The sequence below is a fragment of the Acipenser ruthenus genome, chromosome 25, assembly GCF_902713425.1.
Source record: "Acipenser ruthenus chromosome 25, fAciRut3.2 maternal haplotype, whole genome shotgun sequence".
In the NCBI taxonomy this organism is placed as follows: domain Eukaryota; kingdom Metazoa; phylum Chordata; class Actinopteri; order Acipenseriformes; family Acipenseridae; genus Acipenser; species Acipenser ruthenus.
In genome coordinates, this window is record NC_081213.1 from 3,904,285 (window position 1) to 3,915,336 (window position 11,052).

Sequence of the window (11,052 nt, forward strand, 5' to 3'; positions counted from 1 at the left end):
TTCTAAATGCCAATCAAAATGTCAATTTCTTCAGCCCTGATGTTAATTAATGAAACTCTAGACAAACTAGGAAGCTATCATTTGGAGGCTTACAGCAATAACAAAGTCTAAATGTAAGAGCACACTGAACATTTTTGAAAATATGGTCTTTACAATGTCTATATGAACCTCTTGTAAAAATCCAGTGAGATTTTATGAGACCACATCAAACCAAACTCAACAGGTTCCAAACATGAGGAAAATCTATTCTCACTTCCAGAATGAATTCAATTGTATATGTGGTTTAGAAATCTCACACGTACAGTAATATAACATCACAATAGGACTGTGCTATTGTTCATTTCCAATATGTCCCCATTCACGCAGACAGAAGAATGAGATGTATAAAAAAAATAAAAGATAGGCCCACATCGAAATCTGGAGAATATAATGTACTGTATTATCTACCTTTTGATACTAGTCGAATCCATTAAAATCTAATAAGCAGGAAAAAAGACATTAGATTATGCTTTATTCTGCTGATGGAAAAATAAAAATGTCAAATTATTAAGCGAGTAAAAATCTAAGAAGAGAGAGCAAGCAGAAAGGCTCAATCCATATAGCAAAACCAAGGCTGTTTGCAATGCTGAAAACACAGATATACTAAAGTAACAGTGTGTTTTACTCAGGCAACACCATTTGCCAGCCCTGGCATTTTACAAGGAAAGACAAAAAAAAAATGAATTCCAGGCCTTCTTTTAATGACTCAAATGACAGTGGTATCTGTTCCATCTATAAACATAGCACACATTTCCATAGCCAATAATATAGCCTATAGCTTTCTATTGTACTGTGCTACTGAAAATATATACAGTGCCAGTGGTTCCTCATTTATTGTAAAGATTTATACAATGGTAAGGTTGTTTGTTTTTCATCCATCAGCCCGTCCATCTATTCAGACATCTAGCCAGTATCTAAAGTAAAGATAAAGCACAAAGAATCAAAAGAACATTGTTTTGCTTTGAATCCTAGCTCGGCCCATGACTCACTGTATGACCTTAGGCAAATCAATTGACATTGATGTGCTTCAGTTATCCCAGCTGAAAACTGAGCAGAAAACTGAGCCCTGCTGGAAAAGAGAGGTTGCATCATAGTTAGGCTACCCTGGGTAAACTAATGATGCACAGCACAGAATAACACATCAACACCATATTACTGCTGAGCCTGGCTTCCTCAGCACTATGCCATCAAAATAGTGAGTTTATATATAATGATGTTTATAAATTGCGTTTTTAAAACACTCCCACTGGATTGCATTGGAACCTTGAGAGGGTAAAAATGAAAAAGATACCATTATAATACCAGTATATTACCCTGAAGAAACACTAGCACTGCCATCAATGGCAGCATAAGGGATTTGGAAAAAAAATATTGTACAATGGTATGGTTGCACACTGGCCCAAATATGGAACCATGTTACACTGCATTAGATTAACAAAATATATTTGGAATAATGATATTGTTTGGTTTATTTTATTCATGCAATGTTTTGGAAACTAAACTGTGTGGGAAGTGTTTTGATGTTTTTGAAACTCAGAACAAGAAGAGGGTGATACAAAAATGTATTTACACAGAAAAAGAAGATGCAGAATTGAATAAGAGCAGAGTATTCTTTTTATCTTTTAGCTGCTAAAAGAGGGGACATAAGGGACAGCGAGTTGTTGTCCATGGGAAAAATCTTCAGACCGATTTTTTTTTTCGTACAAAGTACAAATAATTCATAAATACAGGTGAGAATGTTCTGTTGACTTTCTCCGCTTTTGGAAAACACCATTGTCCTTACCTCTTCTAGAAGAGCTATTGTGCTCTATTGACTTTCAGCCTGGAAGAGAAAAAAGAGAAGTAGTCTTCAAGCCAAGGCAATGGCAGTTTCCATGGTGCTGGTTACAGTCTGCCACCAAATCTTCTGACCATACCACTAGAAGAAGTGGTCTTCTCTAGGGTTGATGCTGAGGAATACCCTGGCATAACTATCAGAACTGTTTGTGAAACCTTTTAGGATCTGTTGCAGTTCCTCCAGCTCTGTGCATGTATTGTAGGGAGCATTTCAACAAGCATTCCTGTTTCTCTTCTCCTGCAAAGTTGGACATCTTCTACGAGCAGAATAGTGTGTCACTGCTGATCAGGAATGTGATCATTAATTACCCATGTGTTAAACAAGCAAACCTGTGGGTTTCAAGATTAGGAGTGATTTCCTAACCCTTGTGTCACAGCATCTCAACCTTGTCAATCAATTAAGCGGTGCATTTGAGCGCCACTGCTACCATCTGCCTTTCTGTGGAGATTAATGAGATCATTTTCTGGAGCAGTGGAGTGAATTTCCAAAAAAACCTCTGAATTTTTTCTTTGCTAATGCAGGGGTACCAAACCATGAGCAGCACATACATAAATACAACTAAATAAAAAGTGTGAACCATGTAAATGACATGTGTGTATGGGGACTGCCTTGCCATTTAAACTGAAGTGATATTCACTAACCTATTTGTATCATTTTCATTGGGGCATTATGGGATAGAAGAATAAACATAACCCTTGGCGGTTGTAAAAAAAAAAAGCTTTGCTTGTGCTGGTCAACAGTTGGTACATTGCCATTACAATATTGTAGTTTTCATATGCTGTATGTATATATTATAGTAATAAATTCTAGTACAATATGAACACACTTCAAAATACCATGTTTTCTATAGGTTTTGTAGCTATGTGCCAAAAAACCATAAATAGCACACAGAAGTCTTTTTGATTTATAAAGGACATTTGCAGATACCGAATATTTCTGAAAGTAACCAAAAGCCTTTTTTTTAAATTAAACATAACAGGCAACAGAGAGCTTTTGACAGTTAATTAATTGATTTACCAAGTTAAAGAAGCATAATAAATACATTGTACACACAGCAAAAAAAAAAAATTTAAAAATCTGAGAACATTTAATCTCAAGTTTGTTATCCTTGGAACATTAGCATACAGTAGTTGTCCCGTCATTTATTAGTGTATGCTTCAAACGATTTCTGGAAATTGGAGTGAAAACTACTGTGGCTCCTCTTCTGCCCTACGAGCCCTGATTTTGACTTCGAATCACCATAGAACCTCAGTCCCATCACTGCCCATTATTCCACCTCGTCTTGTAAATGGGCTGGTGCCATAGAAGTTTGCATTAATTATGAGCTATTTTGTTACATGGCAAAACTTCAGTGGGAGTTTGGGAAACATGCGCATTTATACCCGACAATAGATCATATATATATATATATATATATATATATATATATATATATATATATATATATATATATATATATATATATATTTTTTTTTTTTTTTTTTCAACATCCACAAGTGGCTGTGAAACAGATTAGTTGGTGCGTCCTGTGTATTCCGTATAACTTTTATTCCCAGGTACCTAATCAGACATTTTATTCACGCTCAGCTTTGAACAATAGGTAGGTGAATGCCAAATCGAGGCATTGGTCTACAGAGCCAACTCAATTAAAGGAGTTTAATACAGTACTGCATGAGTGCAAGTGCCATATGGATTCCTACCACATTCTGATTGAATTCCGCAGGACTGAAATTACAAATAATTGAGTTATAAGTATAGCAATGGATGGGAAAAACAGTAAAGCCAGAGAAAGATCAGTGGCCAGAACAGCTAAGCTCAACCAGAACTTGTACATAGATAAGCAAGAGCTTAAATTGTCCGAGGGAAGGAGAATAGATTATTTGCACACTACTTCCTGTAGATTTGCTACTTTAAATAATCATTGCAAGACCATTCTGCGCCAGATAAGGAAAGCTGCATTTCAAGAATAATAAAAGCAGTGAGTGAAACTATGTGCAGGGGGATGGAATGAACAAGAACTGAATAATGAAGAAACCTCAGTAGCATGGCTGACATGTCTGTTCTGTATGGTGAAGGACAGTGTTTCACAACCAGTCCGTGAGAGCTCCCTAGAATTCCATTGGCACAGAACACTGATATGTACAAAGCACTGCTTTTTCATTTGAACTGTATTTTCTGAATGGAATAAATGTCTGCACATTTTACAAAACCAATAAGAAACAACTGAGATGCACTTAAAATAACCTTTTTAGATGTTTATTTCTACATTTTCAGAATTATTTTTTTTGCTAACTTTGCAGTAGGACAAAATGCTTAAAAAAACAGTCCCATGAGGTTTACACTTGAAAATGTGTACTCAGTATTATCCCTTTAGCATACCAAGAAGTTGCAAAGCCCATTGAATAAAAAATAAATGAATGTTTAAGGCTTGAGGGGCACTGTGCCTTACATGCAAAACCATTTCAGTATCAGTATGTGTTTAATGTGGGTTTATACATTTCAGTTTAATTCATATGGTAGCAGTCAGCATAATAATTCCATGAAATAGACTTTTAGTCACTATATAGGTCTCAAATGTGAAGTATTGAAAGAAAAGCATGATATCTGCTTGCACACCAAGTTAAGGTAAGTTTTCAGTTTGCTAACTTTCAGAAACTCTGCGAAGTTGAAATCCGCCGCTTGGTTAACAATAGTTCAGAAAGTGTTGAAGAAGTGGGAGACCAGCTGTTAATTACCTGCAGGGGTACTTGGACCCAAAGCTACTCGGTGGGGTAGTTGTTCTGGTATGTGACATCACCAAAAAAATTCCTAGAAACACCACTGATCAAAACTAGAAAGATACAAGTGAAAGTGGTTTTGTGCTAGTGTTTAACCTACATGTATCCTTCACATGTACCTTACAAAATGTGCAGCTGAAATTTAAATCTTGTTACTGTAGGCTGTAAAGAAAATACAGTTACCATACGAACAGAACCTAATTTCCATACTGAAACAAAAAATGATGCTGCCAACTCTCATGGGTTTGCAGACTCTCGTACTGCAGTGCTAAATTAAAAGAGGAAGAATTAGTGTCAATGATTCTGCCTTAAGCTATCTGACTCCCGAAACACTGATTTAACTTTGACAGCTCTTGGCACCGTCGTTTTCTCCAGGGCTGTAATTTGTGATGATAAAAAAAGGTTTTTTTTTGCAGAATATGTGTCCCAATTAGAATTTAGTAGGACAGTCATTTCGGCTTGAAATAGGGCATTTTTAATAGCTTTAACGTTTTGTCAGGAATCACATAGTACTAGGGTAGGCAGCAAACCTTGGCTACCAGTCAAGAACAATACAGCACTACATCAAAATCACAAACCCGGGGAACAAGGCATTCACATGGCTGACCTGGTGAACTCGAGTGGCTGAGCTGAAGCAGCAATCCTGCCACCCATGTTTACCAGAAACTATAATCAGCCTGGTGTTAACAGTACTTTAAAAAAAAGAAAGAAATCCTCAACTTGTCTTAACTACTTAACAGCCACAGGATCAACAAAGTGCTGCTTCAGTTTTGGCAAGTCAGGGATACAGAGATGCAGGTGTGCGTCACGTTTTCTAAACACTGGCCCAACTTGCAAGGTACATGTTAAGTATAATCATCCAAGTTTTGTTTTGTTGTGATCCTGGCCCCATAATTCTGGGACACTTTAAAACAGGTCAGGTTTTTCAATTCACCTCTCTAAACGACAAATCAATTGATTTTATTGAACATGTAAAGCGAGTGTGAATTGCGTGAACTGTCACTAAAGGAATTGAATTGTTTTACTTATTAGTTACCAAAAGCTCACACCTGTCCGGAGATGGGAATTACTTCCTGTGAGGATCGTTTCCATCAATCAGACCTCTACAGCTTGCTGATTTGCTGTGTTTGTCCCACTTTACTTGTTGGTTTAAAATCGATTCATTTGTGGTATAGACTTAAAAAACCTGAACCTGTTTTAAAGTGTCCCAGAATTATGGGGCCGGTTGTCAACCCTAACTGTAATAAACGAAGCCCAAAATGGTTTGGTGTTTTTTCTTTGTACAATGCCCCCTTTTCTGCATTTTTTGAAAAGTTTATTTAAGTTACATTTCAGTTTTCACTTGTGTGTACATAAGTAAACCACAGTATATCACTTTATGAGAAATGTGTCTTTTGCCACTTTGCTTGTTGTATAGGAACCACAATACCAGGGATTAGAAAATAAAACAACAACAACAACAACAACAACAACAAAAACTGTGATGTCTACTTTTATACTGTTTCTGCCTGAAATACACACATATTTCTGAAATAGATCATGGTAATTAATCTACACATAAACACAACAGAGGAGCACACATAATATATTATTGTAGGATAAGTAATAAGTAAAATAAATAATTAAATAAAATAAATAACAGGGATATATATTCTAATCCAAGGCTATCAAATCAGCTTGGCCAGGTCCTGTTGCAGGTGTGAATACCCAGGGTCTGGAATATATGGGGATGATTTCAAAGAATAAAATGACCACGTCAAGTACATCATTTTTTTTAATACTGCCTGGTACATTAAAAATTAGAGGGGTATATTAGCACCTCTGCATTTTTTGACTTAGACCTTTTTGTATAATTTTTCATAGAACAGTTTTTTTATATACATTTTTTTTATAACATCAGTTTTTTAGGAAACAAAACTCCTTCTCTAGAGTGGTTACTGCATGGTGTAATATTTCTCAATATTATTTAAGGTTTAACTTAAGTGTTATATTACAGCACAGGACTGAGTGATACATGCAGAGCGTACAACATTTTCAGTATTTACAGCTTATTTTTTATTGTGAATTGCTTATATTTTATAAGGTATTTTTTAAGGCTTATTTTGTATTCATAAATGTTTCGTGTAGAGATATGTATACATTTTAAAAGTATTTATTCATTGTCACTCAAATTGTCTACATTTTTTGTAATGTTTACACTTGGCTGCGCATACGAGTTCCTGCACTTTTTTGTTGAGAATTTCGCCCCTGCCACAGATCATTACAACATGTTGGTCAAAGCGTTTTTTTGTTGTTTCTCTGTTTTTAAAGGGACCAGTGCACAGAACTGGGAAGGGAATGACAACAACAATTACAAAGGAATCAAACTGCTGGTTTAATAGGAAAAATCAGGACCTGGATTGGCTTGGTTACCTACTGTACCCAATTGAATTATACAAACTTGGCAACTTTTTATATCAGCTTCAGTAGCCAATCCCTATTAAGGTGCTCTCTCAACCTAGATTTCTATTGGATAACTCAAACACAGATGATACAGTCATCAGTAAGTCAAAAGGGAAATAAAAATACAAACATTTGTATTATTTTGTGGTGTCTAATACGCAATGCTTTTTTATTGGAATTTTAAAAAGCACTGCTTTGTTCTTGGTAAGTTCTTGAGCCAGTATTAAAATCTCTCGAACCTTCCTGATCAGCTGACAGCAGATTTTCTAAGCCAACCTAGCTTTAACACAATGAATGATCAAACGTTGTACCAGTGTGCCTCCTACAGTCAGAGAGATACATAAGCCAACAGCAAACCAGCATGCTTTCTCCTACAGAAGCCCTAGAGCTGAACTATCCTTCCTTTGCTAACAAACCCTTTTCTCTTTTTTTGAGATTTTAAAATATATATATACGGTAAACAAACAAAAAAAAGGTTCACAGACTCTTCTCGTTCTGTACCTGTAAATATATATATATATATATATATATATATATATATATATATATATATATATATATATATATATATAAATAATGAATCAATGAATCAATATTTATTTTATATAGCGCCTTTCATAGCGGACCACCATCACAAAGCGCTTATAATATAATGATGCATCTTTTTTTCCACGGTTTCCCGTGTGAAAGGGTGGCTTTCTCTTCCTACGAGAGCAGGGGTGAACAGAATGTTAAAGGAATACTTATTGTTTTTACCGCCTTTGAGATTTACAAAAAAAAAAAAAATGAACTGTTTTGTTGTGATCTGTGTTGGACAAGTGTTGAAGTCAGGAAGTGAAAAATGAACAAGATGAATGCTGTGGATATGTTAATCTGAAAGTCCCCTTTGTGTATGTGAGCCGTCCGATCGCACAAAGGGCGGAGCATTCTTGGCTGATTTACTTTAGATTCGAGCCGTGACTAAATTGGAAATCATGAATCATTTTGACACCCGCAGTCCAAGATGGATTACCTGTGTTAAGCAGCCTTTTCTTTTCTCTTTCATTGTTTTTCAGAATCATAAGAAAATTAATTTTCGGGACAGACGATTCAAGTCACCACTCAAATTAGAACCTATCACATTGCGTGGCTTTACACTACAAAGAGTGTTTATGAATGCTGGAGTCTCCAGTGGCTGTGAAATGAACTCACTGCCTCATGTAATGCGTGGGGTGGTAGGAATATTTTATCTGCTGTCTCAGTTAAACTAACCTTGTAGAAGTCAGAAACACCCATGTGATACGGGAAGTTATTTCAGAAATGAAATTACAGGACTGTATCTGTGCAGGGGGTTCTGTTTGATTCCATACAAAAGAATGCCAATAAAGTGTTTCAGACATGATATTTCACACCTGTATCAACAATTACTTTATCTCTCCAACAGTGTGAGAGAGAGTGAGGGAAAACACATTTCAACACAGCTAGAATAAACTGGTTTGGAGGAAATTCAACAGGCTCTTTTGCACAGTGACCAGACAGTCATTGTACATTTCAGTATCCACTGTTCTGTGTATTACAGTTGTGTTGTGTACAAAATAAAGTTGTGTTGTTCTCATAAAAGTTAACACAAGTTGCCCACTGTTTAAGATTAAATACAATATAACTAGGTCTTCTGTTTTTTTTTTTTTATTCATTTCATTTTTCATTGCTTATTTTTTGCTATTTTCGAGTTTTAAGTAATTTATTTTTATTTTTTTTCAGGGCTTTAGCTTTTTATATGCTGTTTGAAATTAGTGTTTTCGGTTACTTTCCAAAATGCTTGGGTGTTTTCTTCTGTCAAAATATTAGTAACTTGACAGTAATATTAATGCAATGGGATCCAGACTCACCAAATACGCCATAAAACCAAATGCCATTAAATAGTAAGGGAGCTGTAAAAAAGCAATTCAAATGATGTCTGAAGTTGCTTAATCTTTAACGGGTGTCAATAGTGTAAGGAAACAAATAAACAAACGCATGATGCTTGTGAATCAGTGCACAATGCCAATTGATGTGTTAAGAAGTTTCCTTTATTGATTCCAATATTCAAATGTTACACACTTATCGCTTATCATTTAGACACAAAAATGTATCATCTAGTTATAAACAGATAAGGATCAGTTACCTGATGTTCTGGGAGAAAGCTCAGGTACGGAGATGTCGGTCTGTCGTCAATAGAGGATTGAGGTAGCTTGTTCTCACTAGCACTAATGACTGCCTGTCTTCTATGTCTTGCCTAGTTGTGTGTTTGAAGCTGAATTTGGCATGCTGTCTGTTTTCTGAACAATATCTCAACACTATCAGTTTCTCAGCAATATTCTTTCATGCACAGACCATCTTCTGCATAAGGTCAGCTTTACCCCACCTTACCAGTTCCTTGTTCATCTGTATCCTGGGCTGAAAACATCCCCCCACAACTGCTTAGCTTACAGATGTGCTAGGCCATAGTGTTCTCCAGTGTGCTCATAATATTTGTTTAACCTTCATTAATCCTACAATAGAATAATACATCAAGCTACTTCCTAAGTACATTTGGTAGGGCTCTACTGTAAAAACTAGTTTGTATTGAGAAAGTCTTTTCTATATAAAAAAAATAGCATGTTGCCCAACTAACAGTAATTCCGATCCCTCCTGTAAATGACAATAATACACGAAAAGGGATATTTTGTTGAAACGTTTGTCTTTCTTGAAGGAAGAGAATTGTGTGCCGTTCTTTCCTCCTGGTGTCATTGTCAGTGTTTCAGTGTCACTGTCAGTGTTTGGCTAGTGAAGGCCAGCGTGAGCCGTCTCAACAATGACCACAAGAATTTGAAAACCATATCAATACCCTTCTGGGTAATGCTTTAGGTATCATGATGCTCATTCAGTTAATGTGCTCCCAATGTAATGGCTCGCATCCAGCAGAAATGCCTGTGGCGTATAGAGAAAACCACGAACAATCAATATAGAGGTCAACTGCTAGCAGGTCGTGCGGCGGCATCGACAATTGACTGCTTCATGATACGCCTCATGTCCTCCATCAAACTGTTACATTATTGTTTCCACTCCAGTTATCAGACCAGGTTTTTGCCCCAACCAGGCAATATGAAAGAAACGTCCCTTTTCTGTTTTCTAGAACAGCATCTAAAAATGTATTTTTCGACCAAGCAAATCTTGAGTACGCTGCACCAAACAATCAAGGGATATACAGAGACATGTGAATTAAGCATTATAAATCCAGAAACCCTGTATAGAAATAACAGTCACCTATCACTTTTAACAGTGAAGTATGAACAGCCAATCAGAGGTTCCGAGGCAGAAATCAAAGTGTAATGGATCACTGCGTTGTTGATCACAATATAGGTGCCAGCTTGAGTAGTCCAGTTCATGACTTGTTTTCTTTCCTTTGAACAAACATCTAATTTCAGAAGGTCCTACTGTTTAATCTGCCAAATGTTAATTGGTTTTACTCAAGCCTTTGTACTTTCTGTCACTACATGATTATGCCAAGAAACTACCATGGCAGAATTTGTATTCTATGGCTTCCATTTTATCTGTAATATACTGGAGGCATTCCTCAGCACTGCAACTTTTGCAGAAGAGATATTCAGAGACCTCTTCTTAATCCTGATTCTAATAACCTCATTTTTCCAAAAACTTTTTACAAGGCAGTCAATATCGGATCAGATGGGCATGAAGACTGAACTGCTCCCCCGAAGAGGTCTGATTTCGGATCGCTTAATACCAGTGGCATCTGGAAACGTAGTTTAAGATGAAGAGATTTTCAATAAGACGTAATTTTGAATACATTGTTTGTGTAATATTTGAAGTGGCATCTCATATCAGGCCGGTGGCTATTTGAGTTTTAGTCACATTTTGGAGAATTTATACACGTCAGCTGCTGCCAAGCTCCCAGGCCTGTTGATCTTCCCACAGTGTGCCCTGTTTCAAAGCCAGTCT